Raw genomic sequence first — 27475 nt, forward strand, 5'->3', positions numbered from 1 at the left:
TTAACACCAGGAAGTAAAGTTCAACAACTTCTACATGCTTAAAAACAGTTTGCAAATTTTACGTCAATTGAAAGGTACAACCGAACTGCAAAAATTAGCCAAACAGCAGCATACAGGTACAGTTTTGTCTACTGCAGGGGTGCAACCATTTGGACTTAATAAATAACCCATTGGAAATGTTCCAGATAAGATTGTGTATTTATTTCTAACTCAATTCATAACACGCTCTCCATGAATTCTCATGAATGCAATACTGCGTGTTTTCACAATCTCTAATCCTGGCAACTGAGATCTGCCTTTGGTGAATCCAGGTATTTTTACCTCAGCACACATAAAACCAACACACTCTTTTATGTCAAAACCCCGATATGCAAGCACTACATCTCCTGGATGAAGTTTTTTTTTAATAACCCGCAGTTTTCAGTAATGTACTTATCACTTGTGCGACCTCCCCAACCTTTTGAAATGAACGAAACTGAACCCTGAGGAGTAATTCCAAGAAGATGATTGGCAGTGTTGTGGTGCTGATAAGACGACCATGTTTGAGCGCGGGATTTCAAATCTGAAGGCCTCTCGATGAAAATTTCCAAACAGTCAATCATAACACAAACATTTAAGGAAAAATATTTTCTAAATTCTAGCGGCATTGACATTCTCAAGTCTTCTCTTTCCGGCCAGTAAATATATCTTTGTAGCCTGATGTACATTACGTGAATAACAGACAAAAATATACGAGACACAGTTGCGTGAGACACATCAAATCTATAGACCAGGTTTTGTTCAGGAAAATTGTGTCTCAGTTTCATCAAGGCTAAAATGAACTTTTGAAACTTACTTTAAGAACGATGTGTGTGTGTGTTTTCTCTAGAATTAATTCTTCAATGTACTCAAAAATAGTGATCATTGTTTTGTAGCTCTGAAGACCTGTGTAATAGTTCACTTCTTTGTTGTTGTCTTTGAAAGTCTCCTGTGTTATTCTTGAATCCTCTAATGCTGACTTTAGATGAGAATTTTCAATAAGAAGTCTTTGATATTCATCCCTTTTCATCTTGCATCGCTGGGAACTGCACGATTGTTTTTCAGCAGATTCCGATGATGATAAATTTTCTGATCGAGATGATGTCGCATCAACAGATAATGGTGACTTGTCCACGCATTCTGAAGATGAGTTAGTCACAGATGTTTCTGATGGTGTGGCTTGTTTTGCATATGAATGTTCACCTTGTATACCTGAAAACTCCAGCAGAGCTTGTGCAGTTGAGTGTTTTCTGTCTTTTATTTGGTTGTACCTTGTCATATGTTTTGCAGATTTATGTGTCTGTACCATTGATGATCTGTTAGCCATTTCTGCAGCAAGCTTTAGGGAAGGGGCACAATCAGAATGTGTTTTATCAAAAAGACCTGCTGGTTTTCCTGTGAAAAATTAAAAGACAAAAATTAGGCTCAGGAACAAATGTCTTTGCATAAACTCCTCTTCTGGTACTAGTCATTATATCACAAGGTCTGTCACATAAAAAATATCTTAATGAAATCCAATGTAATTTTTTAAGTGAAACTATTGTAGCACAACGGCCAATCTTGAAAAATGACAGTCATGTAACCTTAACTTGTAATTTCCACAACCAGTTATGAAACTGGAAGCAAAACAACTTGCAAAACCAAAGTAAATGAAACCATTTAACCTGTCCATTTGGTCTATGCAATAACACTGATATCTGGCAAACTAGAATTTTGGTTCTTAACAAATTTACAAATGCTTAAATAACAAATGACCCCTACTACCATATCTAACACTTTATATCAAAAAGTTATATTGAAAACACAAAGCACATTAATGTATAAAAGAGTATTTGCCAATAAACGGAGCAGAAAAATCTCACCGTGTGTGTTCTTGTATGTATTTTTAAGTTTTGTTTCTCACAGTATCTTTGACCACAATTGAAGAGGAAAAATGTTTCTCACCAGTGTGGGTTCTTGCGTGTATTAAGTGTTGCTTCCGAGAGAATCTTTGACCACAAACTAAGCAGGCAAAAGGTTTCTCAGTGCTGTGTGTTTTCATGTGTTTTTTCAAAATATTGTCATTCCAAATATTTTCCCACACTGAAAACAGTTCCATTGTTTGTTGTCAGTCTGAAGTGTCCTATTAACTTGAGCCTGTCCCCTTTCATCATCATAGTCAGAAGAGTGTGATGTTGTGTAGGAATAATTGTGATCATAATTATCATACATTTGCTTCCAATAAAGAAATGCTTTGGTCTGCCCTAGATAACGTGGCAGCCTCCTAGCAGGAGATAGCAAGAACAAAAACATCTAATCATCAGAACTGTTAGAACTGCTGCCTGTTAAAGAAATGATGACCACACGTGTATTCAGCAATCTTCCACACATGCACACGCACATGAACAAACATTTACACCTTGTTTCAAACTGTTTTGCTTGCAGTCTCCTTTTTGTAACATCCATGTAAATAAGGGGCGTCTCAAAACTAAATAAATAGAGGTGCTGAGGAGAGGATAAACAGAGAGGGCAGTGGTGAATTGTACGAGACAGTTCCTCTCCTCTCTCCTCGCGAGCCTTGAACTGGTGTCTTTGCTTCCTTTTTTTGTCCTGTTTAATGAATGTCTGATTGGTGAACCTGACATGTTGTGTCATCACTGTCTGATAAGGTAGCTCAGAGGCCATCTGGCTGTGATCCTCCACAGTGGCTTCCATCACCTTCTGTTGCTATGTGTTGACTTGAGCTGCTGCTTGGGGGCTACACCCCTCTGCTATCCTCACTTTGACCTTCATCTACACTCTTCAAAGGGACACCAGTCGATGGTAACTTGATGTCCTCCTCTACTTCATGTTTGATGTGAGGGTACTTTTCTACATTCTCTTTTTAACGGGAGCGGGCTCCAATTTCTCTCACTTCTTGATGTGGGGGTGTGCTCCTTCCACCTGTTTTTTTTTAACCAAATTTGGCTCTCTTCCTCTTTGATGTGGTGGACCTCTTCATCCTCCATTTCCTCTATAATGTGAGGGGTTTCTGGTTTCTGCCACTCAGGATGAAGATATTCAGTGATGTCTGCAAGACAAGAAGATAAAGTACGCTAAATCTTCAATCAAATGTTGTGACTAATGTGTACTATGGAAGGATCTCATTTGATGCCCATACACTGTCTCGGCTCAGAATCAGAATCACCTTTATTTAGCAAAGTGTGTAAAAAAAAAACCCAAAGATTTTTCTCCGGCAGACGGTGCTGTCTGGTATGAGATATAGAACAAAGAACAAAAAAGTAGCAAGAACAAAGAAGAAGAGACATTTCTATTTATAGAAACTATTCCATATAAAAGTCATGCAAGATCTAAAATCTTCTTCATTTAGAACAGGTACGAGATAAGTGTGACAACATCCCACATTGGGTAAAGCTTGACAAGTGTAATGACAGTTATGCAAACCGAGCAGGTCAAAGTGACGAATCATGCGATTGTCTACAAAAATAAATTACTAATACTCTTATTGATTGGACCATCAGAACGTGAGTGTCCCAACAATGGCACAAGTCAGAAAATGGTAAATTTGCTGATTAAGAATGTAATGACTCAATTGCCAGAGGGGAAAAAACTGTGTGAATGCCTGCTAGTTTTGACTTGCATTGATCTGTATCGCTTTCCCGAGGGAAGGAGCTGGAAGAACTGGTGGCCAGGATGTGGAGGATCCGAAAGAATCCTACCGGCTCTGGACGTAGTTCACGTTGCGTGTAAGTCCTCAATAGTGGGTAGAGTGGTGTCGATAATCCATTCATTCCGTTTTGATTGTCCGTTGCAGTCGTAATTGGTCCTTTATTGTGGCAGCCCCAAACCAGACTGTGATGGAGGTACACAGTACTGATTGGATTACAGCTGTGTAGAACTGACTCAGCAGCTCGCGTGACAGACCATGCTTCCTCAGAAGCCGCAAGAAGTACATCCTTTCCTGTTTTTTTTTTTTTTTTTTTTGAGGATGGAGTTGTTGTTCGTCTCCCACCTCAGGTCCTTTGAGACTCTAATTCCCAAGAATTTGAAGGTCTCAAAAGTTGCCACAAGACAGTTGGATAGCGTCAGGTGAGGGTTGCCTTCTGAAATCCACAATCATCTCTACAGTCTTAAGGGTGTTCAACATCAGGTTGTGTTGACAACATCAAAGCTCCAGTCTCGCCATTTCCAGTCGATTTGCAGCCTCGTCCCTGTCTTTTATGAGGCCGATGACCGTAGTATCATCTGCAAACCTCAGGAATTCAACAGTCGGGTGCCACAAGGTGCAGTCATTAGTGTAGAGCGAGAAGAGCAGAGGTGAGAAGACCAAACCTTGGGGTGCTGTGGTGCTGATGATGCATGTGGATGAGGTGGTGTCCCCCAGCCTCGCTTGTTCTGTCCTGCCCGTCAGGAAGTTCAAGATCCACCGGGAGATGGCAGGCGAGAGGCCGAGCTGGAGAAGTTTGGAGGAGAGGAGTTCAGGGAGGATGGTGTGGAATGCAGAACTAAAGTCCACGAACAGAATCTTACACACTTGGCCAAATAAACCTGATTCTGATTCTGATCTGAGACATTTGCGGTGGCGCAAAAAGTATGATCAAGCTGCATCTTCAGACAGACCTCCTTAATTAATATACTGAGAGAGAACAAAACCAATGCAGAGCAAAAATATTGAACCAAGTATAAAAATTGGTAAGAACAGTTATAAAACTGCAATACAATGAGACTACAAAGAAAGAACCGTGGTCTAATTTGGGATTTCCAAATCTGTTTTCCTCGATCAGTTCCATGGACTCATTGTTCCCGGATTGTCATATTTTGATGGCGTGCATCCAGGAACTTGCATAATCTCAAGTTTAAAAAGGTTTATATTTATAATTAAGGCTAATATGAAAGCCAGATTACTTTAATGTGTTAGATATAATAAAATTGGGCAGGTCAAGAACAACACGAAAAGTGTAAAATAAAGTTCAAATACTCTAAGCTTGTCCCGTGCAACTTAAAGTTCTACTGACATGAAAAGCATAATGTTGAGTATGTTTTAATATTTAAAAAAAAAAGCAGCCGGAATGGACCCATCCATTTTTCCACCATAGAACATGATTTTGACGTAAATGGCTTTTTGTAAGTCCCGCCATGAAAATCCGCTCGAGGGATTTATTTTGGAGGTGAAGCAGGAAGTGACATTATCAGCAGGAGGCCACTCAGGCAGCCTCGTGTGTTTATACCAGTTTTACCTGCGGGAAGGTAGCTCTTTGTTCCTTTGTGTTTGGCAAAATGCCGGCTCGTTGTATTGCTGGATATTGCTCAAACACTCGGGAGGATGGATTCGCTCTTCATACTTTTCGAAAAGACCCAGTTCGTCGTGAAAAATGGATTGTACAGGTGCAAAGGACGAGAGCTTCGTAGCTTCCAAATTACAGGTGTGTATAGAGCTAATAAAAAAAAAAAAATCATAGTTTGGGTGGGATGACGTAACCCTTCTTTCAGCAAGTGACAACAATGCTCGTGGCCGGGCTGTGGTGGCTCAACCCGACGCCACCGGGGTAGCGCATCTCGGCACCGGGCCACGGTGGCACATCGTGGCACCGCCGAGGTGGCTAATCGCCGCGCCGTAGGGGTCGCTTTACGGGGTTATTGTCGCTTGCACCTGAGTACGCTACATACGGTCATACATACTGTCGGAGAGTCTGTTGTTAGTTAGAAGTGATCGGCATATCATCTAAAATGGCTCGAAACAATAGGGTAAAATTGCCACGATGAGATGTTCTCTTCCTCGAATAGAGCTTCTGTGTCAGAAGGGGCGTCGGAAAAAATCTGAAAATCTCTGTTGTTCTTCTCCCATAGCAGGTGCCACTAAGTGTTTTCAATAGTGAATGCTCCAATGTGACGTCCGCTGATGACATTGCAGGCAATATGGCTACCGCTTGGATGTCGAGTGAGACGTCCGCAACTTTGCGCATGAATAACACGCTCTCCACTCATATTTATTTTTTTGGATGGACATTGAAGTGAATAATGTTACATGTATTTTTCATTACATTTTAGAATGTTTATAGCCATGTCAGTGAATGTTTAAGTTGCCCCTTGTTCAAGTGTGTGCCACTAACAATTTACCCCTCCATACAGAGCACTTAACCACGCCTCCTGAAGTGACGTCACCCCACATGTGCTAACCTCAGACAAACAATTAGCAAAAATGGCGGCGCAGGAAGAAAAGACTAGAGCGAAATTGTCCGATTTACCGGCTGATTTCTCACTCGCATTCTTAGCGAATAGTGAAATATCGTTGAAAAGCATACAGCAGGGCTTCAAGTATTTCAGTGAGCGGTATTTCAATGGTATTTACATGCATATCGACGGAGAAACCATTGATATTAGCGCGAGATCTTTCCAGAGTCAGAGGAAGACCGAGAAGCCACATAATATAATATATTATAACCCAAAGACAAATTCGTCATTGACAGTTTCCTATTTTCGTGTTACATATCACACTTGTGTGCAGAATCTGTATATGTATCTGTATAGCCGTTTGTGAACCGCCGTATGAAGGAAAAGAACGGGAGGCTTGATTTACGAGTTGTTTCTCTCGATTTCTTTGTGTAACGTCACGCGCTCCCCTCAATAATTATTCTTGAATTAGTGCCGAACCTACGTAAGTCCCGACCGAGTACGACAATCACTACTTTAGTGTCCTCAAATATCCTTCCTTCAGTCTTGGTGTCTCGGTGCACATCGAAGGCTTTTAGGACTGCTAGTCCGGTTTAGCTTAGCTAATTAGCCGCGAACAATGGGATATGTTTGTGCAGTCAGATCATCGCAAAATATCGCTCAACACAGATCAAGTATGACAATCATTCACACGTAGCTATATTATGCAAGCGAAGAACTGCTAATTCATTTATATGAGACATGTATTGAAAATCAAATATAGGGCATACCTTCGTGCTAACACAGTCCGGTTTAGCGTAGCCGCGGACAAAGGGACACATTTGTGCAGTCAGATCATCGCAAAATATCGCTCAACACAGATCAAGTGTGTCAATCATTCACACGTAGCTATATTATGCAAGCGAAGAACTGCTAATTCATTTATATGAGACATGTATTGAAAATCAAATATACGGCACACCTTCGTGCAAACAAAGTCCGGTTTAGCTTCGCTCGGGAGCGCCGAATAGAGACACGTTTGTGCAGTCAGATCATCGCAAAATATCGCTCAACACAGATCAAGTGTGTCAGTCATTCACACGTACCTATGTTATGCAAGCGAAGAATGCTAATTCATTTATATGAGACATGTATTGAAAAATCAAACAAAGGACTTACCTTCGTACAAACATATCTGTTCCGGTTGATGGATTCAGTTGATCATGCGGTCTTCCTCAAAGTTTTATCCATCAAAGACATTTTTCGTACTCGGTCTTCTGTTCCGGTTGATTTTAGATGGATTCAGTTGATGATGCGGTCTTCCACAAAGTTTGATCCATCAAAGACATTTTTCGTACTGAGTCTTCGGTTTTGGAAAGGGTACGAATTGAACTCCACCAACTAGCCTTTCAGGATACCTGTCGTCACTATTATAAAGTCTGTGACTACACCTCTTAACAATATCTATTGTTAAAGAACCCAAATACGCAATAAAACGCTACCAAAAGCTATACTGGACCATCCAGCCAGCGTTGTCTGAGATTTAAGTCTGAGATTATGCAGATCTCTGGCCTCTGATTGGTCAGTGACGCGGATTGCGCAACATCCACAGAGGGGTCAATTGTGAACTTACCTCTATCTTACTGTAATGGGTAAACTGACTACAAAAAAAATGTGTAGATGTTCATTTTAATCATGTTTTGTTTTGTATGTTTTTTAAATCTGTCGATGTGCCACCACGGCCGAAGCCATGATCGGTGGACGGGGTGGGTCATCACGGCGCCGGGCTGCAGTGGCTCATCACCGCTGTGGAGGTGGATCGGACGGGGAGGCAGTTTGGCCGCATCCTCGTCGTCTTTTGCAGGTGGCATTGTTTATCACCGCCGTGGAGGTAAATCGGACGGGAAGGTGGTTTGACCACGCCGTCGTCGCTCGTGGCTTCAGGCGCCGTTGTTCACCACCATCGTGGAGGTGGATCAGGCGGGGAGGTGGTTTGGTTGCATGCGCTTTGGTGGTGATCCGCATTAATGCAAATACAAATATAGCTCAAAAAGATATTGCCCCAGTCACTTCACTCGGTTGTGAGATGTTCTCTTCTTCGAAAAGAGCTTCCGTGTCAGAAGAGGCGTGCTCGTCTCCCATAGTAGGTGGCACAGCGTGTTTTCATGGAGAATGGAGAATGCCCCAATGTGACCTCAGGAACAGAAGATGCAGCCAATGTGGCTACCACTTGAATGTCGAATGGCACATCCACAAGTTTGCAGATCGAAGACGCGCTCTCTGCTCATTTATTTTTTCATATAGACATTGAAGTGAATAATGTTATGTATTTTTCATTCCAATATCTTCTTTACAATGTTTATAGGGATGACACTTGACCTTTAAATTCTTCTGTCACACCTACAGCACATCTCAGCACTCTTCTGCTGCTCTCATACATGACCTGTACTATTCTAACATATTTCTCTCCCACACCATACTTACCCATACAGTACCACAGTTCCCATCTTGGTTCTGTGTCATCGGATTTCAATAGATCCACAAAGAAACAATGTAGCTCCTTCTGACCTTATCTGTATTTTTCCACGAGCATTCTCAAGGCAAATATTGCATATATGGTGCTCTTTCGACACATGAAACCATACTGTTACTCACAGATACTTCTGTCCTGAGTCTAGCCTCCACTACTCTTTCCCATAACTTCATTGTGTCCCTTATCAACTTTATTCCTCCATAATTCCCACAGCTCTGCACATCACCTATGTTCTTAAAAATGGGAACTAGCACACCTCCTTCATTCTTCAGGCCTGGTAGTATTCTTTTGAATAAGTTGGTCAAAATTTCTACAGCCACCTCTCCAAATTGCTTCCATATCTCCACAGGTATGTCATCAGGACCAACCGCCTTCATCCTCTTTCGTGCCTTTCTAACTTTCCCTTTACTAATCATTGCCACTTCCTGGCCCTTCACACTTACCTCCTTTATTCTTCCTTCTCTCTCATTTTCTTCATTCATCAAATTTATTATTCTTTACATCTATTTCGAACTCAACTGGCACCAGTCAACATTTCCATCTCTCTCCTTAATAACCCTTACCTCCTGCTGCAAATTCTTCCCATCTCTATCACTTTGTCTGGCCAACCTGTTGAGATCCTTTTCTCCTTCTTTCATGTCCAACCTGGTGTACATGTCGTCATATGTCTCTTGTTTAGTCTTCGCCACCTCTACCTTTGCCCTACGTTGCATTTCAATGTATTCCTTTCGGAACTCCTCAGTGTCCCTCTTCGCTAATCTCTTCCCTTGTATGACTTCCTGTATTTTGGGGTTCCACCACCAAGTCTCCTTCCCTCCTTTCTTACCAGAAGATACACCAAGTACTCCCCTGCCTGTCTCTCTGATCACCTTTGCTGTAGTAGTCCAGTGTTTCAGGAGCTCCTCCTGTCCATCAAGAGCCCGTCTCACCTCTTTCAGAAAGGCCACACAGCATTCTTCCTTTCTCAGGTTCCACCACATGGTTTTCTGCTTTACCTTTGTCTTTATTGTCTTACCCACCACTAGACTCATCCTACACACCACCGTCCTATGCAGTTGAGCTACATTCTCCCCCACCACTACTTTACAGTCGGGAACTTTCATTTTACACCGTCTGCACAAAATATAATCCACCTGCTTACATCTAACCTCCAATGCAGCCCTATGGGGGCACAAACCAGTGCAATCTGTAGGCCGGTCCCAAGCCCGGATAAATGCAGAGGGTTGCGTCAGGAAGGGAATCCGGCGTAAAAACTGTGCCAAACAAATATGAGCGTTCATCTAAAGTATCCCATACCGGATCGGTCATGGCCCGTGTTAACAACGCCCGCCCCCGGCACTGCTAACCTGCAGGGCGTCGGTGGAAATTCAGCTACTGTGGGTCGAAGACAAAGAAGAGGAGGAAATCGGATCCATCGTCAGAAGAAAAAGAGGAATGCACAGAGCCTACAACTGAGTGTAGCGACTTTGAATGTTAGGACTATGACAGGAAAAGCTCAGGAGTTGGTTGACATGATGATTAGGAGAAAGGTAAATATTCTGTGCATCCAAGAGAGCAGGTGGAAAGGTAGTAAGGCTAGAAGTTCAGGAGTGGGGTTTAAATTATTCTACCACAGAGTAGATGGGAAGAGAAATGGAATAGGGGTTATTTTAAAGGAAGGGCTAGCTAAGAATGTCTTGGAGGTGAAAAGAGTATCAGATCGAGTGATAAGACTAAAATTTTAAATTGAGGGTGTTATGTATAATGTGGTTAGCGGCTATGCCCCACAGGTAGGATGTGACCCAGAGTTGAAAGAGAAATTCTGGAAGGAACAGGATAAAGTAGTTCTGAGCATCCCAGACAGCGAGAGAGTTGTGATTGGTGCAGATTGTAATGGACATTTTGGTAAAGGAAACAGGGGCGATGAAGAAGTTATGGGTAAGTATGGCATCCAGGAAAGGAACTTTGAGGGACAGATGGTGGTGGACTTTGCAAAAAGGATGGAGATGGCTGTAGTGAACACTTATTTCCAGAAGAGGGAGGAACATATAGTGACCTACAAGAGCGGAGGAAGAAAAACGCAGGTGGATTATATTTTGTGCAGACGATGTAATCTGAAGGAGATTACTGACTGTAAAGTAGTGGCAGGGGAGAGTGTAGCTCGACAGCATAGGATGGTGATGTGTGGGATGACTTTGGTGGTGGGTAGGAAGATTAAGAAGACAAAGGTAGAGCAGAGAACCATGTGGTGGAAGCTGAGAAAGGAAGAATGTTGTGCGGCCTTTCGGAAAGAGGTGAGAGAGGCTCTCGATGGACAGCAGAAGCTCCCGGAAGACTGGACTACGACAGCCAAGGTAATCAGACAGACAGGCAGGAGAGTACTTGGTGTGTCTTTTGGTAGGAAAGGGGAGAAGGAGACTTGGTGGCGGAACCCCAAAATACAGGGAGTCATACAAGAAAAGAGATTAGCGAAGAAGAAGTGGGACACTGAGAGGACTGAGAAGAGGCAAAAGGAGTACATCGAGATGCGACGTTGGGCAAAGTTAGAGGTGGCAAAGCCTAAACAAGAGGCATATGAAGACATGTACAACAAGTTGGACACGAAAGAAGGAGAAAAGGATCTCTACAGGTTGGCCAGACAGAGGGATAGAGATGGGAAGGATGTGCAGCAGGTAAGGGTGATTAAGGATAGAGATGGAAATGCGTTGACTGGTGCCAGTAGTGTGCTAAATCGATGGAAAGAATACTTTGAGAAGTTGATGAATGAAGAAAATGCGAGCGAAGGAAGAGTTGAAGAGGCAAGTGTGAAGGACCAGGAAGTGGCAATGATTAGTAAGGGGGAAGTCAGAAAGGGACGACAAAGGATGAAAAATGGCAAGGCAGTTGGTCCTGATGACATACCGGTAGAGGTATGGAAGCAATTTGGAGAGATGGCTGTGGAGTTTTTGGCCAACTTATTCAACAGAATATTAGCGGGGGAAAAGATGCCTGAAGAATGGAGGAAAAGTGTACTAGTTCCCATTTTTTAAGAACAAAGGGGATGTTCAGAGCTGTGGGAATTAGAGAGGAATAAAGTTGATGAGCCACACAATGAAGTTATGGGAAAGAGTAGTGGAGGCTAGACTCAGGACAGAAGTAAGTATCTGCAAGCAACAGTATGGTTTCATGCCTAGAAAGAGTACCACAGATGCATTATTTGCATTGAGGATGCTCGTGGAAAAGTACAGAGAAGGTCAGAAGGAGCTACATTGTGTCTTTGTGGATCTAGAGAAAGCCCATAACAGAGTACCAAAAGAGGAACTGTGGTACTGCATGCGTAAGTCTGGTGTGGCAGAGAAGTATGTTAAAATAGTACAGGACATGTATGATGGCAGCAGAACAATGGTGAGGTGTGCCTTAGGTGTGACAGAAGAATTTAAGGTGGAGGTGGGACTGCATCAGGGATCAGCTCTTAGCCCCTTCCTGTTTGCAGTGGTAATGGATAGGCTGACAGATGAGGTTAGACTGGAATCCCCTTGGACCATGATGTTCGCAGATGATATTGTGATATGGCAGTGAAAGCAAGGAGCACCCAGAGGAACAATTAGAAAGATGGAGACATTCACTGGAAAGGAGAGGAATGAAGATTAGCCGGAGAAAAACAGAATATATGTGCATGAATGAGAAAGGTGGAGGAGGAAAAGTGAGGCTACAGGGAGAAGAGATAGCGAGGGTGGAGGACTTCAAATATTTAGGGTCAACGATCCAGAACAATGGTGAGTGTGGTAAAAAAGTGAAGAAATGGGTCCTAGCTGGTTGGAACAGCTGGCGAAAGGTGTCTGGTGTGTTATGTGACAGAAGAGTCTCTGCTCGGATGAAGGGCAAAGTTTACAAAACAGTGGTGAGGCCAGCCATGATGTACGGATTAGAGACGGTGGCACTGAAGAAACAACAGGAAGCAGAACTGGAGGTAGCAGAAAGGAAGATGTTGAGGTTCACGCTCGGAGTGAGCAGGTTGGATAGGATTAGAAATGAGCTCATTAGAGGGACAGCCAAAGTTGGATGTTTTGGAGACAAGATTCGAGGGAGCAGACTTCGATGGTTTGGACATGTTCAGAGGCGAGAGAGTGAGTATATTGGTGGAAGGGTGCTGAGGATGGAGCTGTCAGGTAAAAGAGCGAGAGGAAGACCAAAGAGAAGGTTTATGGATGTGGTGAGGGAAGATATGAGGGCAGTTGGGGTTAGAGAGGAAGATGCAGAAGATAGGCTAAGATGGCAAAAGATGACACGCTGTGGCGACCCCTAACGGGACAAGCCGAAAGGAAAAGAAGAAGAAGAAGAGTACGTCTCACCTCCACTCTTACAGGTCACTCTATGTTCCTGCCTCTTCTAGAAAAAAAAAAAGTGTTCACTACTGCCATATCCATCCTTTTTGAAAAGTCCACCACCATCTGTCCCTCAAAGTTTCTTTCCTGGATGCCGTACTTATCCATCACTTCTTGGGTCGCCCCAGTTCCCTTCACCAACATGTCCATTACAATCTGCACCAATCACACCTCCCTCTCTGTCTGGGATGTTCACAACTACTTCATCTCGTTCCGTCCAGAATTTTATTTTCTTTCAACTCTAGGTGACATCCTACCTGTGGGGCATAGCCACTCACATTATACATTACACCCTCAATTTCAAATTTTAGCCTCATCACTCAATCTTATACTCTTTTCACCTTCAAGACATTCTGAGCCAGCTCTTCCTTTAAAATAACCCTCTACTCCATTTCTCTTCCCATCTTCTCCACGGTAAAATGATTTAAACCCTGCTCCTGATATCGGTGACTTCTGGTTGAGCAGCCATACTGTAACAGCAAGAAGCTCCCCATCCTGATGAAGTTTTACTTTATCAACGCCATATACTTTTTTTGTTTTTCCCCACACGTGAATTAAAGAAGACAAAGAGGGGTTTATAATATGCCCAAACAAAAGAAGAAAGTTGTCCCACAGACAGCAGAAGAACCTCCTTCGGCCGAGGAAGATCCCGTCGACGACGATGTACCAAGCGCTAGCCATTCAGGGGCAGAGAAGGTAATGCTACAGAAAGATGAATGTATGGCTAAATTGCTAACCATCCTGCAAGAACTAAGAGTTTCGGAGCGAAAGTGTGGAAACTCTCAGACAAATACGAGACGATATCAAGGTCATAAACAACAGACTGGATGACGCCGAACAGAGAATCGCAACCACAGAGGAATGAATGCAAGGACTCGAGTAAGCTTTGAGGGAGCTGCCAAAGTCACAGGTTAAGTTGCAAGACAAACTAATTGACCAAGAGGGAAGAGCAAGACGGGAAAATCCAAGAATTCATGGTGTAGCGGAGGGGTCCAAGAACAATTCTGGGTTGACGATGCTCATGGAGAATCTTATGAAAGAACACTTGCATTTGCCACACCCTGAAGATCTGAGGATCAAACGTGCTCACGGCCTGCCAGGACCACAGCCCCTGCCAGACCCACCACCAGGATCTATTTTCGTGAAATTCTCAAATAGCAAAATTAAAGAGGAAATCTTGAAACATGTGTGACGAAAGAGAGAACTTTTACATCAAGGTAAAAAAGTGTTCATGACCCATGATTATGCACTGGAGATACTCAGGAAGTGCCGGGATTGAGTTGAAGTGAAGAGGGTGTTTAAGGAGAACAATGTCCAGTTCCAAACTCCTTTCCCAGCAAAAATGAGGGTGTTCTACAAGGGAGAAACATGCACGTACAACTCAGCAGAGGAGGCTACAAAGGACATGGTGAAATGAGGTGTGTCCGTGGCGATAAATCAATCTCCAGTAATCTGGGTTGACAGAGTCAACAACTTTGTGTGGAACAGATCTTGAATCCTGAGAGAAGGGATGGAGCAAGCCGAGAAGCCACGGGAAGGCTTTAAAAAGAAACTGGTCATCTTCAGACGCACTAACCGGTAGATGTTATTTTATTGGGAGAAAGAATTGTTTATGGTAAATAGGCAAATTGATAGTGAATAAACTATAAAATGTAAAATTGAAAAAAATAAATCACCATCACTATAAGATTTGGGTTACTTCTACGACATTATTAAAAAAGTATATAGGACTGGGGAATATCTGAGTAAATATAAGTTATGGACTGTTCAGAACACTTAAAGGAGGCCCCTCTACGGTCAGTGACATGTAGAGTCTTCCCCTCTGAGCTGACATAACAACACGGCTCCTATAGGGTCATAATCATGGCCTCAAAACAGGAAGCTCAAGCTGAAACACTGGTGAAATCTTTTCAATGTACAATGTTCGGGATCTACATGTGTTTTGTCTCCTTTATTGTTTATTTTTTTGGTTTCTCTTTTTATATTTTTTTCTCTCCTTTTTTTATTTACTCATGCTGCTATTGTAAACACAGTGGAGGGGTAATAACTTTAGAAGTGATATTTGAATCATAATGGAAAACCAGATCTCCTCGATAAGGATAGCATCCTATAAAGTAAAGGGTGTGCCTGATTCAATAAAAAGGAGCAAAATACTAGGCAAAATTAATAAAGATAGGATTGATGTATAGGAGACTCATTTCACTGATACAGAGGACCTTAAACTTAATAGTTTTAATTGGGTCTATTCATCATCATACAAAACAGGGCACAGACGAAAAGGGTGATTTTTGAAAATATATGAGAAATCATAGATAAAGAAGGAAGATATAATTTGGTTGTGGGGAGGTTGAAAGGGGCAGTGCAGGAATAATTGTGATCATAATTATCATACATTTGCTTCTAATAAAGAAATGCTTTACTCTGCCTTAGATAACGTGGCAGCCTCCTAGCAGGAGATAGCAAGAACAAAAACATCTAATCATCAGAACTGTTAGAACTGCTGCCTGTTAAAGAAATAATGACCACACATGTATTCAGCAATCTCACACACACGCACACGCGCATGAACAAAACATGTACAACTTGTTTCAAACTGTTTTGCTTGTTGTCTCCTTTTTGTAACATCCATGTAAATAAGGGGCGTCTCAAAACTAAATAAATAGAGGTGCTGAGGAGAGGATAAACAGAGAGGGCAGTGGTGAATTGTACGAGACAGTTCCTCTCCTCTCTCCTTGCGAGACTTGAACTGGTGTCTTTGCTTCCTTTTTTGTCCTGTTTAATGAATGTCTGATTGGTGAACCTGACAGGCAGAAACTACTTTTAGAAATGTTTATGGTCCCCCAGGTGCAACATGGGAATTTTACAGACAAATCTTTGATTAGATCATTACACAAGCCCAAGGAATTGTGATTTGTGGCAAGGATTTTAATTTGAGATTGAATCCAAAATGGGATATATCAAGATTAAGTCAGACGCAAAACAATACCATATCCAAAAAAGTGGAAAAGGTTGCAATAAAGATGGGCATTTGTGATGTATGGAGGGAGTTAAACCCCACGGCCAGAGATTATACATTTTATTCTCCACCACATAAAACATACTCGAGAATTGATTATTTCTTGATGTATAGTAAAGATATTGCTTTTGTAAAGTCCTGTAAAATTGGGTTATTGGATCTTTTAGAACACAGCCCAGTTTAATTGGACTTGAATTTTTAAAAACAGTAAAAACCTGTTTTCTTGGAAGCTTAATTTAAATGTACTTAAAGAAAAAATAAAATGAGAACTCCAAGAAGACATCAAATTATATTTGTCAGAGAATGATAATGGGGATGTCTCCCATCTCATGATTTGGGATGCAGGTAAAGCTGTCTTAAGAGGGAAGATCATTGCTAGACTGGCACTTCACAAGAAGTTAAAACAACAAAAATTAAATCAACTAGAAAGAATTGGAAGACCCAAAATAAAACAAAAAAGAAACTATTGGAAATTAGTCAGAGAATCAGGGAAATAAAAAGACATAATGGAAATGTTTGAAATAGAGATTCAGAAAAATCTATATTTTTTTTAAACAGAGGAATTACAAAGTAGGTAGTAAAGCAGCCAAAATTTTGGCATATAGGTTGAGAAAACAACAAGCAGAAAGGGCAATATACAAAGTTAAAGAAGCAATTACTAAAGAAATTAAATACAAAGTTCAGGATATTAATAATACCTTTGAAAAATATTACCAAAAACTCTATGCACAGATGGACTGTAAAGGGGATAAATCACCTGAATCTCTGCTTCTACCACTCTGTCTCCCAACAATCACAGAAGACCAGAATAAAAAATTAGTGTCCGATATATCCATAGATGAACTTCAATCGGCAATCTCTAGATTAAAACCCCAGAAGACCCCAGGTTCTGATGGGTTTACAGGAGAGTGGTATAAGATTTGTTATCCCCACTGTTGCTTAGAACATTTAACTGGGTCTTGAGGAAAGGAGAAATTCCTCCATCCTGGAGAGAAACAATTACAGTAATACTAAAAGAAGGGAAAGATACGACAGACTGCTCTAATTATCGGCCAATCAGCGTGTTGAACGTGGACTATAATCCTTTTACTTCAATTTTAGCAGAAGACCTTGAAATAATAATCCCAGATATTATACAGTTGGATCAATCAGGTTTCATAAAACAAAGACAAATCCAAGACAATGTCTGGAGGACATTATATGTAATTAACAACAAACGAGAACAGACTAGACACTGTCCTATTAGGGCTTGACGCGGAGAAAGCGTTTGATTCCATCGATTGGCTTTTTTTTTTATTATAAGATACTAGAAAGATTCCAATTCCGTAATGATTTTTCTAAGACCATGCGAGCTTTATATCACAAACCAATTGCTAAAATACAACTCAACGGAGGATTATCCGGTGGCTTTGACCTGCAGAGGGGTTGTCGCCAAGGTTGCCCTCTCTCAGCACTGTTTGCTCTTTTTATCGAGCTACTGAGTCAGTGGATCAAACAGAATGAGAAGATAAAGGGCATCAAGGTGACGGATGAAAAACATAAAATTGCTCCATTTGCAGATGATATTCTGATATATTTGGGACAGACCTCCAAATCCCTCCCAGAATAATTCAAAGAGAATATGGCCTGGTATCAGGTTATAAATTGAATACACACAAAACTAAAATTTTGTCATTCAATTATTCCCCTAGCCAGCCCGTCAAGGAAGAACTCAACGTAAATTGGAATTGTAAAACAATTAAATACTTATGGGTGAATATTCCTATAAAACTGGAAACAATTATATCAGAGAACTACGACCCTTAATCTCTAAAATTAAATCAGATTCCTCTTTTAGGATTAGGATAGAGTGTGGAAACAATAAAAATGAACGTGCTACCTAGATTACTCTGTCTGTTCCAAAATATACCAGTAGAGCTCCCAAAAGGGGCATTTCGAGAATTAGACAAATTAATAAAGATTTATTTGGCAAACCAAGAGACTAAGAATTCGTTATAAGACTCTCCAGTTATCAAAAGACAAGGGAGGCCTTGCTTTCCCAAATATTAAAAATTACTATCAAGCGGTGCAGATAAAAATTTAAGTCGACATTTGTAACCCTTCCTAGAGAGCAAAATGGAAACAAATAGAATGTATGATATTAAGTGATGTTCCATTACAAGCCATCATAGGGGACAGAGGCCTGGTTAAGTTTTTAAAAGACCCCAACCCATTAATAAAAGTGTCCATCAAGATTTGGCATTGAATAATTAATGAAAACAAGCATAATGAACCATACTGGATAATAAAATGGATCGGATATGATTCACATTTTCCACCCAACGGGTTTGACATAAGATTCAAACAATGGGCAGAAAAGGCCCTCATCATACAGAGTGATCTTTATGATGGGGGTGCACTTCAACAATTCCAGGAACTAAAGAATCAGTTTAGATTAACCACTCAAGACTTTTATAGATTTTTGCAATTGAGATATTACAAAGAGAAAATAATGAAAAATGAAGAATCAGAAACTGTTTGGTTAAGGTATTCCTTCTTGCTTATAAGTCAGACCCAGGGGGTGGAAACATATCTAAGATTTATAGAATATTACAGGAATTAGTGACGGTGATGGTGATGATTCCATATATATATATATAAGAGAAATAGGAAAAGGAAAGTAACGTTAAACTGCAAGTGGAAACTTGGATAAAGATCATCTCCAACCAGTGGAAAAGTACTTCTGCTCTATCCTGGAGAGAATTTGGGTGGAAAAATGTAGTTGGATTTTTTGGAAGTTCCAGCTCAGAGGATCCCTCGGGATGCAAGTACCTCCTGCTGGAGAGATTGTGGACAGAATAAGGCGACACATTTTCATGTGCTCTGGGACTGTCCAATCATTTTAAAATACTGGAAAGACATTAAATAAAACATGGAGATAATTATGAAAATCAGGATTATTCTTATGCTTGGGATTAATACCGCACACTATCAAGGGTCCAGAAAATGACAATATATATATATATATATATATATATATAAATATATATATATATATATATATACTGTATGTCTTTGCTCACTTAAGGGTATGAAGTTGGTTGAGGATGACATGCTAGATCAGATAATTGGAGATGAAATAAAAGCTATTATCCCACTGTTAATGAATGTAAATTAATTGTATTTTTTTCTCTCTTTTTTCCCTCTTTGTATATAGAAGTGTGGAAAAATTAAATTCTAAAAAAAAATGAAAGATACCCTTTGGGTCACCTTTAATTAAAAAAAAAAAAGGTTTCATTTAACAACAAAAAGTCCAGATCATGGTTGTAATGATGTAATTAATCATCATTGATTTGTTATCCAGTGACCCGATATTAAAAAGAGCTAGTCTCGCAGAGATAGCTGGAGACAATGGTTCAATAGACTCACATTTTATCCTCACAAAGTTGGAAATTCAACTTTTTTTGTGCCACATCTCTTTGACTAACTTTCTGCCTATGATTGAATATTTTTGTGATTGATTTTATATGACTGTTGAAAGTCAGGTCAGAATCTATCGAAACACCAAGGTTTCAGACTTGGTCTTTGGTTTTAAAGGATAGCATCCAAGTGTTTACTCACAGTAATTCTCTTTTCTTTATTGCCAAAAACAATTGTCTCAGTTTTGTTGAAAAAAAAAAAACCATTTTAGGTAAAAGGAGCATTTCCATTCATTTTACTGTTAGTGCAAGATTTTGATCTTACCAGCAATGGCTATCTTCAGTCCATCCATAATTTCCTGACCTCTGTTTTGCAGTTTGACCTTTGAGTACCACCTTGACAAAAGACAAAACAAATGTTACACATTGGAGAAGTCACAGTCGCATTGTTCGATTCCCATACCTGCTCATATTCTTGAGGCTGGCCACCAGAGTCCCAACGGACCTTTTCCCAGCAGCAATATCGTGGTAGCAATCGAGTCCACGCAACAATCCAGTTTGTGCCTGTGACTTACAGTTATCTCCACACTTCAAAGCTCTCCTCCCATTTTGCAGGACATCTGCAACACAATCTTGGTGGCAATAGTCATGAGGGCTTGAGGGTGGCTGAGGGTATGAGCCAAAACGCACTGGCTAGGAGTGGGGCAATCCACGCACAAGTATTTCTTCATGCAGTCATACTTGTCCTTTCTATTGCTGGCAAGGACCACTACCACCTAAAAAAAAAAAAAAAGTGTGAGACAGCAGCAGTGAAGATGTTTTCGTTTGGTTGAGTCATCATTTGAAATATCATTCACTCCAAGTTAACTTTTGAGTTGTCAAGCTGTCAATGTAATTGATTCATGAATATATTTGGAAACATTTACCCCACTGATACAAACAAAATGACCTATCGTTCATGTCCAATAATTTCAGAACATATTTTGCCACCAACCATCTGTTTTAGCTTGAACGTTGTGCTGCAGTGTTCTCAGCAGAGACTCCCGATGATCTTCATAATCCTAAAAAGGAGAAGAAAAATAAATGGCCGGCCAACACTGGATTTAAACTACATCCCGTAGTTCAGTATGGCTTATTGCAGACTTTGTATGGCCCTCACATGACCGCTTTTTGAAAGTAGATCCTAAGTGGGCCTGCCACTTTATAGAGAATCTCCAGGAGGCTTTGCACTTCCCTTGTGTTCCGCCGGGTGTAGAGCAGCAGCCAGTTTTGCAGAGGTGGAGAGGAAATCAAGGGCAACCCACGCACCTCTAACGCCCAATCAGCTGTCCGGGGGGTTGCAAACATACTAAGGGGCACAGGCATCAATGTCCATGGATTGAAGAGGCACAACTCCAGCTCCACCAATCTTGATTCCTGGATAATCCTCTCTGGTGGGAGGATTCTGCCAGTCAAACTGAGGAGCTGCCTGTCAAAGTTGAGACCACACTTTGCCAACTCTCTCTGGACTTCAGTGTCCCTGCCAAGTCAAGTGAAAAGTCTGTAAATTTCACATCACGGTTTATCATGACCAAAAGTATGAGGAATGGATTTAGTCAAGAAATGCAAACAGACGGGGAAAAAAAAGGATACCGTTGTATTCATTTCTCACATGTTAATGAAATTCTGTTGTTTGTAGCCTGATTTCATCATTGGAAATATGATTTCACACTGCACTTCAAACTGATTATTTACAAATCTTGAATTGAATTCCAAATTTTTCGGGGGAATATCAACATAAATGTAATCCAGATGATGATCATTTAGAGGCTTCAGACCGACCTGTCTGCTATGAAGCTGAGGTCAATGACACTTCGTTCATCAAAGAGTATGCAGAAAAGGCCCCAAGCTTGTTTGGAGGTATGAAATTAAGAATGCAAGTAATAATTTAAAGACTTCAAAGCCTCTATTTGAACAACAGTTTTCTTCAATGTTCACTTCTATATAGGTGAGTCATAAATTAACCAGAAAATGAAGGTTCCAGCGGAACAGCAGTTGGGAAAAATTGACAACCAAATCAGGTCTCAATTTGAACACAAGGACACTCTCTCATTTATGTTTTCTGAAAACCTTTGAAGGGATCCTGCCCTCTGTTCTGGGACCAGCTTGGTGTACACACTCAGGTCCTTCATGATGGTGTAGTCGGCTCGCATCTTGTCAGTCAGGCCTGAGAAAGAAACAAGCTGAACCAATAAGAACCCAGACCTTTTCTTCCTCAAAGAAAAATGATGTGCGGTGTAACAGTGTGAGTTGGGCAACTATGGAAAACACTTTTGGAGTTTGTTTTCAATATGACGTGGGCATCACAGCTTTTTTCAGGACTATTTGAAAGCCTTGTTTAACCAAGTGAAGAAAATGAGAAGAGATTCACATTTCCAATGTCACCCATGCTGGCCTCCATGTTTGAAAGGTTATCATGGACACACTTGCATTCAGTCACTTGATTGGATCGGGATGTTGAGTAGATGTCAATGGTTGTGAGTTCAGACAACAAATGTGTGTTAGGCAGTTTCAAGGACATTTGAAGATGGATTTGTGGTCCTTGTGGGTTAGACTCTCACAAGTTTTTTGCAAGCAAACGAGGATGTAAATGTCTTTTATTGCTCTTTTGAAGTAATCCAATTGTCACAAGGAATCAGGGTCAACTTCAGGATTTGTGTATCACCAAGGCGTTAACCAAGTCTCAGAGAATTTGACGTGCGTATTGGAGTGAGAACCTGTGAGGTAGCACAGCTCTGGGATGAGCAAAGGTGGTCCAGGAGGTGTTTGACCTCGAGCAAGCCTTTTCACGTGGCTGACTAGGAGAACTTGATTGGTGTCTTGGATTTCCACACCCTGTCGCTTAAAAAAAAAATTCATACCCATTAGATGGCTAACAAATGGAAAAACAAACACCAGCCTTCAAAAGTATTGAAAGACATAATTCTTACTACTGTAGTTTGAGATTTATTACAGTACTGTCTTAATGAATAGTTTTCTTATTGCAGTGATTGAAATTTCCAAGGTAAGTGGCCCATACAAAAAATACATTTTACTGTAATAACAATATCTTTTCCCACAAATCTTTTAAATGTTGACTTTTGTCTGTTTGTTTTGTTTAATTTTGTGCATCTCAAGTAGTGTAAAAACTGTATCATACTAAAATGTAGTTTTGTGTGGTCCAGCCACCACTTTAACCACAACCACAATGATTAAAATGTTCCCTTTCAAGGGGATTTCAGTTAACATTGAGAAATAAGTTCATAAAGGAAGCTCAAAACACAGTAGTCTCTGTACAACCTAGTGAAATGCTCACAAACGTTTTTTTTTATATGTACAAATAAAATTGTAATACTTAAAGTGGATCTCTAATGCTCTCAACGTCCAACGCAACATTATTAATAGTAGATTGACTAATCAATTTTTCTCCCTTTCAGGAGTTCGAGACTCGTCGTTCTGGCAACCAACATTTTTATAGTAGTTCTTGAAGATGTCGTCTGTGCCCAAGCAATGTCATCAATCCCGTAGGTTTTGTTGTTGTACCTAACATTGACAAACAAACATACACAAAACAAAACAACAACTGAACAAACAAACAAATCTATCTCATTAGGTTCGGGTCAAAATGCTTCTTACTTCGTGAGAGCAATGAGTCCAACAAGCTCCTTGGTACAGACATCAGTGAAGGAATGAGGTCCACACCTCTGCCTCAGGTTAATCATAAAGTCCAGAACAGTCTCACTGCGCAGCACTTTATGGCTCACGTCGATACACAGCATGATGGCTGACTCTTACTGCAAGATGCTTGTTGTGTAGCCTGGCCATATTGTCAGTCAATCCTGATTCATGCACCTATTAAACATTTGGGAAAAGCTCAAATATAACCCACCACTGAACTAGGTTTGTTTTATTCTTGTAATCCAGAAAGTGTTATATATATATATATATATATATACACACACAGTCACTCACATTTGGCGCAAGCGACCGTGCTTGCGCGCCTCCGTGCTCGCAAATCTGCACAGTCGAGCATGAAAAATCACGTGGGTAAAATTTGTTACGAGTAGAAAAAATAGATATTGAAAGACGTCGCTTATTTTGTGTAGTCTTGACATTAATTTACGTGTTTATTTCATAAACGTTGTTCACTAAACAAGCCTGCTCCAAAACAACCAGTATTCACTTGGAAACAGGAAATGCAAGTTAACCGTACCGAGCATGTATGGAAGTTAGGCCGAAAGCGCATGTTCAGAGCTGCTTCACGTACTGCGAGCGCAGTTACATCAAAAGCCATCAACATAATAAGCCTTGTCAGAGGAAATTCAATTACACCAGGGGGGCTCAACGCGTCGAATGTGAGGCAGTTTTGGTTGATCGTGTGACACCGTGCCCCCCCCCCCAAAAAAAAAAAAGACATTAGACTATCATCCACCTCGTCGCTTGATCCAGGTGTGGCCAATACGTCGCACACATGCACATAAACACGCGTTCTAGCTAGCTGGCTTCCTATTTACGGTAGTCCCACGATGTGTGCCACCCCCCCCCCCACCTCCCGCAACACCACATGATGATTGGCAACAGGAATGTTTGTTACAATGTATCGCTAGCCTGTTGCCACTAATGCCGATCATGTTGAACTTTCAGCATTTTCAAAACATTGCGGGTACAGACCATTCATGCTTATTCCTTGACAGGCCAGTGCATTTAAGTTTTCTTCAGCTAAAGTTTGTCAGTTTAAGAATTTTTATTGATGAAAATTTTGAAATACCGTTTTATATAATGTTCTACTAATAACAGTTGAAATTGGAAATTACCATTTCTGAGTTTGAAATTTTAGTTTCTTATTTTAATTATGTATTCGTTTATTTTTAATTTATAATTGTTATACTAGTCCAGTGAGTTATTTTAAGTTCTTGAGATTCCATCCCTAATCACACCTGCAACTTTATCCCCGAGCATGACTGACCACACACGTACATTTTTCAAATGTGAGTGACTGTATTTATATTTACATACATACATACATACATACATACGTACATACATACATACACATACCTGTGCTGCAGGATGCTGAGTGGATATTTGGCATCGTAATCATAGCTTCCAATCTGTTGCATGACAAGTAGTGGCAAAATCCTTCAGAAGACATAAAAAATAATGTCATAATTGGACAAATGCATCTAACATACACGCTAAAGCCACATTTTGGGACAAACATGAAAAAAACTGTTCAGTAAAAAGATATTCAATGATGGCAACTGGAGGCAAATTGGTGATGTTGGAGGCAGTTCATTCGTCAGGGTCACACTGATCTCCACTTTCTCACCATTACTTGTCATACTTTGCAGCACAGTCACCTGAACACATGGCACACGTGCCCATTAATATTCCATGTACTCTATGCGTGCCCAGATTGTTCTATTTATACTATATTCGAATTATGGTGTCAATGTGGGGTGTGGTGGCACCTTGTTAGGAAGTCTTTGCGGCATAAAGAGTATTCAAAGCAGTGAACATTCAGAGCAACAGAGTTCGCTTGTGCTGGAATAAGAGGGCTGATTGAAGGCCATGGGACTCCATTGGTGGCTTGAAGTCCACGTGGTATTGGTACAGGACCCTTTGAGGGCGGGACAGGATGCAAAAGAAGTTGGCAGACAACTGAATAGGAGAGGCACTTGTTCCTGAAAAATTATCAGCAGTGGATTAATGATTGACCTAACCACTAGTTGCAGCCATCGTATCTATTTTTTAAATGAAGACTGGAACAGAATGTTTCCGAGTTTTTGAAAGAGCATACCACACTTTGAAGCTTTGACATGCTCATTCGTCTGTCGGGTGTTAATGCAGGCATCATTGAAGTCTCTTCTGCGTCTGCCTTTGTCTCCTATCCTGACTTGGTGAAATCCAGTGGAGATCTCAAGAATAGCTACAGTATTGGTCAAATACAAGCACCAGCAGTTGACAATGTTAAAAGTACAGGTACACCACAGCACTCAGCATATTTGAGGGTTTGTTTGCATTTGACACGCAGACATGGCTTGAACGATTTGAAGCCAGCAATATTCTTTTATAAAAATATGACAACATACCCTCTTCAGGAGAAGCTACAGGGCAGTTTTCTGCTGCCATCGGTCAACCAATCTGGCCTCTGCCTGTTCTCAAACCTTTAGTGCTGGCTCTCGAACCTGAATCTTACAAGAGCAATGAGGATTACAAGTTGCACGTTTGCCACGGAGGTTTGCCCGTCCCCTGATGCATGTGAGAGGTTGTCTAATTTTAACTATTTTAAAATTATTTTCTATGGGGCTGCACATTCAGCAGACTGAGAACTATCAAGCCAATTTGTTGCCCTACTCTCGCTCTTCCAAATTCGTCTATTTGGCTCTACCACACTTGAACTTCAGACGATTCCACATTTGCAATGACTATTCAGCATCTGGACTGTGGCTTTCTTTTCAGCGTATAAATATGTAAAGTAAACACACAACAGACCAAATCTCAAATGAGGTGAGTGTATTCAAATTACAATTCCGACAAAAATTGTTCAATGCATTTGTCTTGCAGAAGGCTGCACTTGTGCATTTTACGTTCAAACTTGATACATGCTCCCTAAGATAGGTTGCTAACGTGAATTTAAAAGACCGGGCCACATTTTACTCCTTTTGCATTAACTGACAGTGAGTTCAATTATTTTTGGAAGCCGACACCCTATTTTGTACAACATCAGCGGAAAAATATGATGCGCTTATACTCGAAGTGATGTTACAATACATATTTTAATCTGCCTACTTACCCAAAAAGAACGTAGTTTATGGGTGATTAACAAGATAAGACGTCTGCTCCCAAGGTTGCTGTTCTTTCAACTGACTCGATTCCTAAGTGACCCTGTGACCAACAAAATCATTTCGCATTCAAACTACAAAAGGATACACCTTAGTTGAAATACAGTTCAACACACATCAGACCACAGTTCAACAAATTACAAATGACATTTTTTTTGCAAATAAAAATGTTATTCTGAATTTAACAAACTCAGATGTTTATTTGAAATACTACAATGTTCTTATCAAATTATTATTGGGAATTATTTTTGTCATGCATTAACCTGTCCATTTTAAAAGTGCAGTTTGAATTATAGCTGTTTGGTGGCAGCAAGGTCCGGCTGTCAACACCCTCGTCTCGGTGAACTCCATTTTGGACATGTTTTTCCCCCCACAGAGAAATGTTTTTGAGAATACAGTATGAGCAAAATATTACAGTAGTAGAAAAATAAGGATTTTCAAAATTCTGTTGAATAATAAATCGATGAACAACATTCCTTGCAGTTTTGTGACTGAAATCTGATTTCTAATGTAGGGATGAGTTTTATTTCTACGTATTACTGAAAAATAGATTTTGTTTCACGATGAAAGTGTCTCCAATTAAGTATTGCCATACTGTGGAAGGCAGACGCTTGTTGTCTTATCACAGTGAAGACCTTTTTAAAACAATCCGTTTTAATCATGTAATACAGACTGTAAAATACTAATGGCTATCAATTACCTTGGCAGTGGGCTGTCATAAAAGACAGGATTAAACAACAAAAAAGTCTTATCGATTTCGTGCGGACCTGCAAAGAAAACAGGGTTGGCAGCCTTCCAGAACCAGCCATGTTTGGAGTGCTCCCTTTATAGAAAGTAAGTACATCTAGGCAAGAGCAAGGAGATTGTGTTTACATTTTATGTAATCCTTGAGGAAATACAAGACAGTGATAATAAATATACTAAATCTACAACCTGTATGTTAGATTTGTATTGGTGTATCTATAAGTGACTGTATACTTATCATACGGTCATGATGTGTGACCCACTGTGCAGCACGCACTAGCTGAAAGAATTTACATGATGTAATATAATTGATGAAAGGAAATAACCACCAGGAGGGGAACAGCTCCAGACTCGGTTCCAAAAGCACACTGTAGTCCTTCTCCAGGTTTTCAGAAGAATAGTGATTGCGGCACACGAATACATGGCTGCAC

The 27475-nt window shown here is 40.6% G+C and overlaps 1 pseudogene; it reads right to left on the reverse strand.

Annotated features, from left to right (window-relative positions):
- Positions 1 to 13: 13 nt before the first annotated feature.
- Positions 14 to 24547, reverse strand: LOC133493947 (piwi-like protein 1; annotated as a pseudogene).
- Between the last annotated feature and the right edge of the window lie 2928 nt (positions 24548 to 27475).

Source organism: Syngnathoides biaculeatus, chromosome 20 (genome assembly GCF_019802595.1).
Source record: "Syngnathoides biaculeatus isolate LvHL_M chromosome 20, ASM1980259v1, whole genome shotgun sequence".
In the NCBI taxonomy this organism is placed as follows: Eukaryota; Metazoa; Chordata; class Actinopteri; order Syngnathiformes; family Syngnathidae; genus Syngnathoides; species Syngnathoides biaculeatus.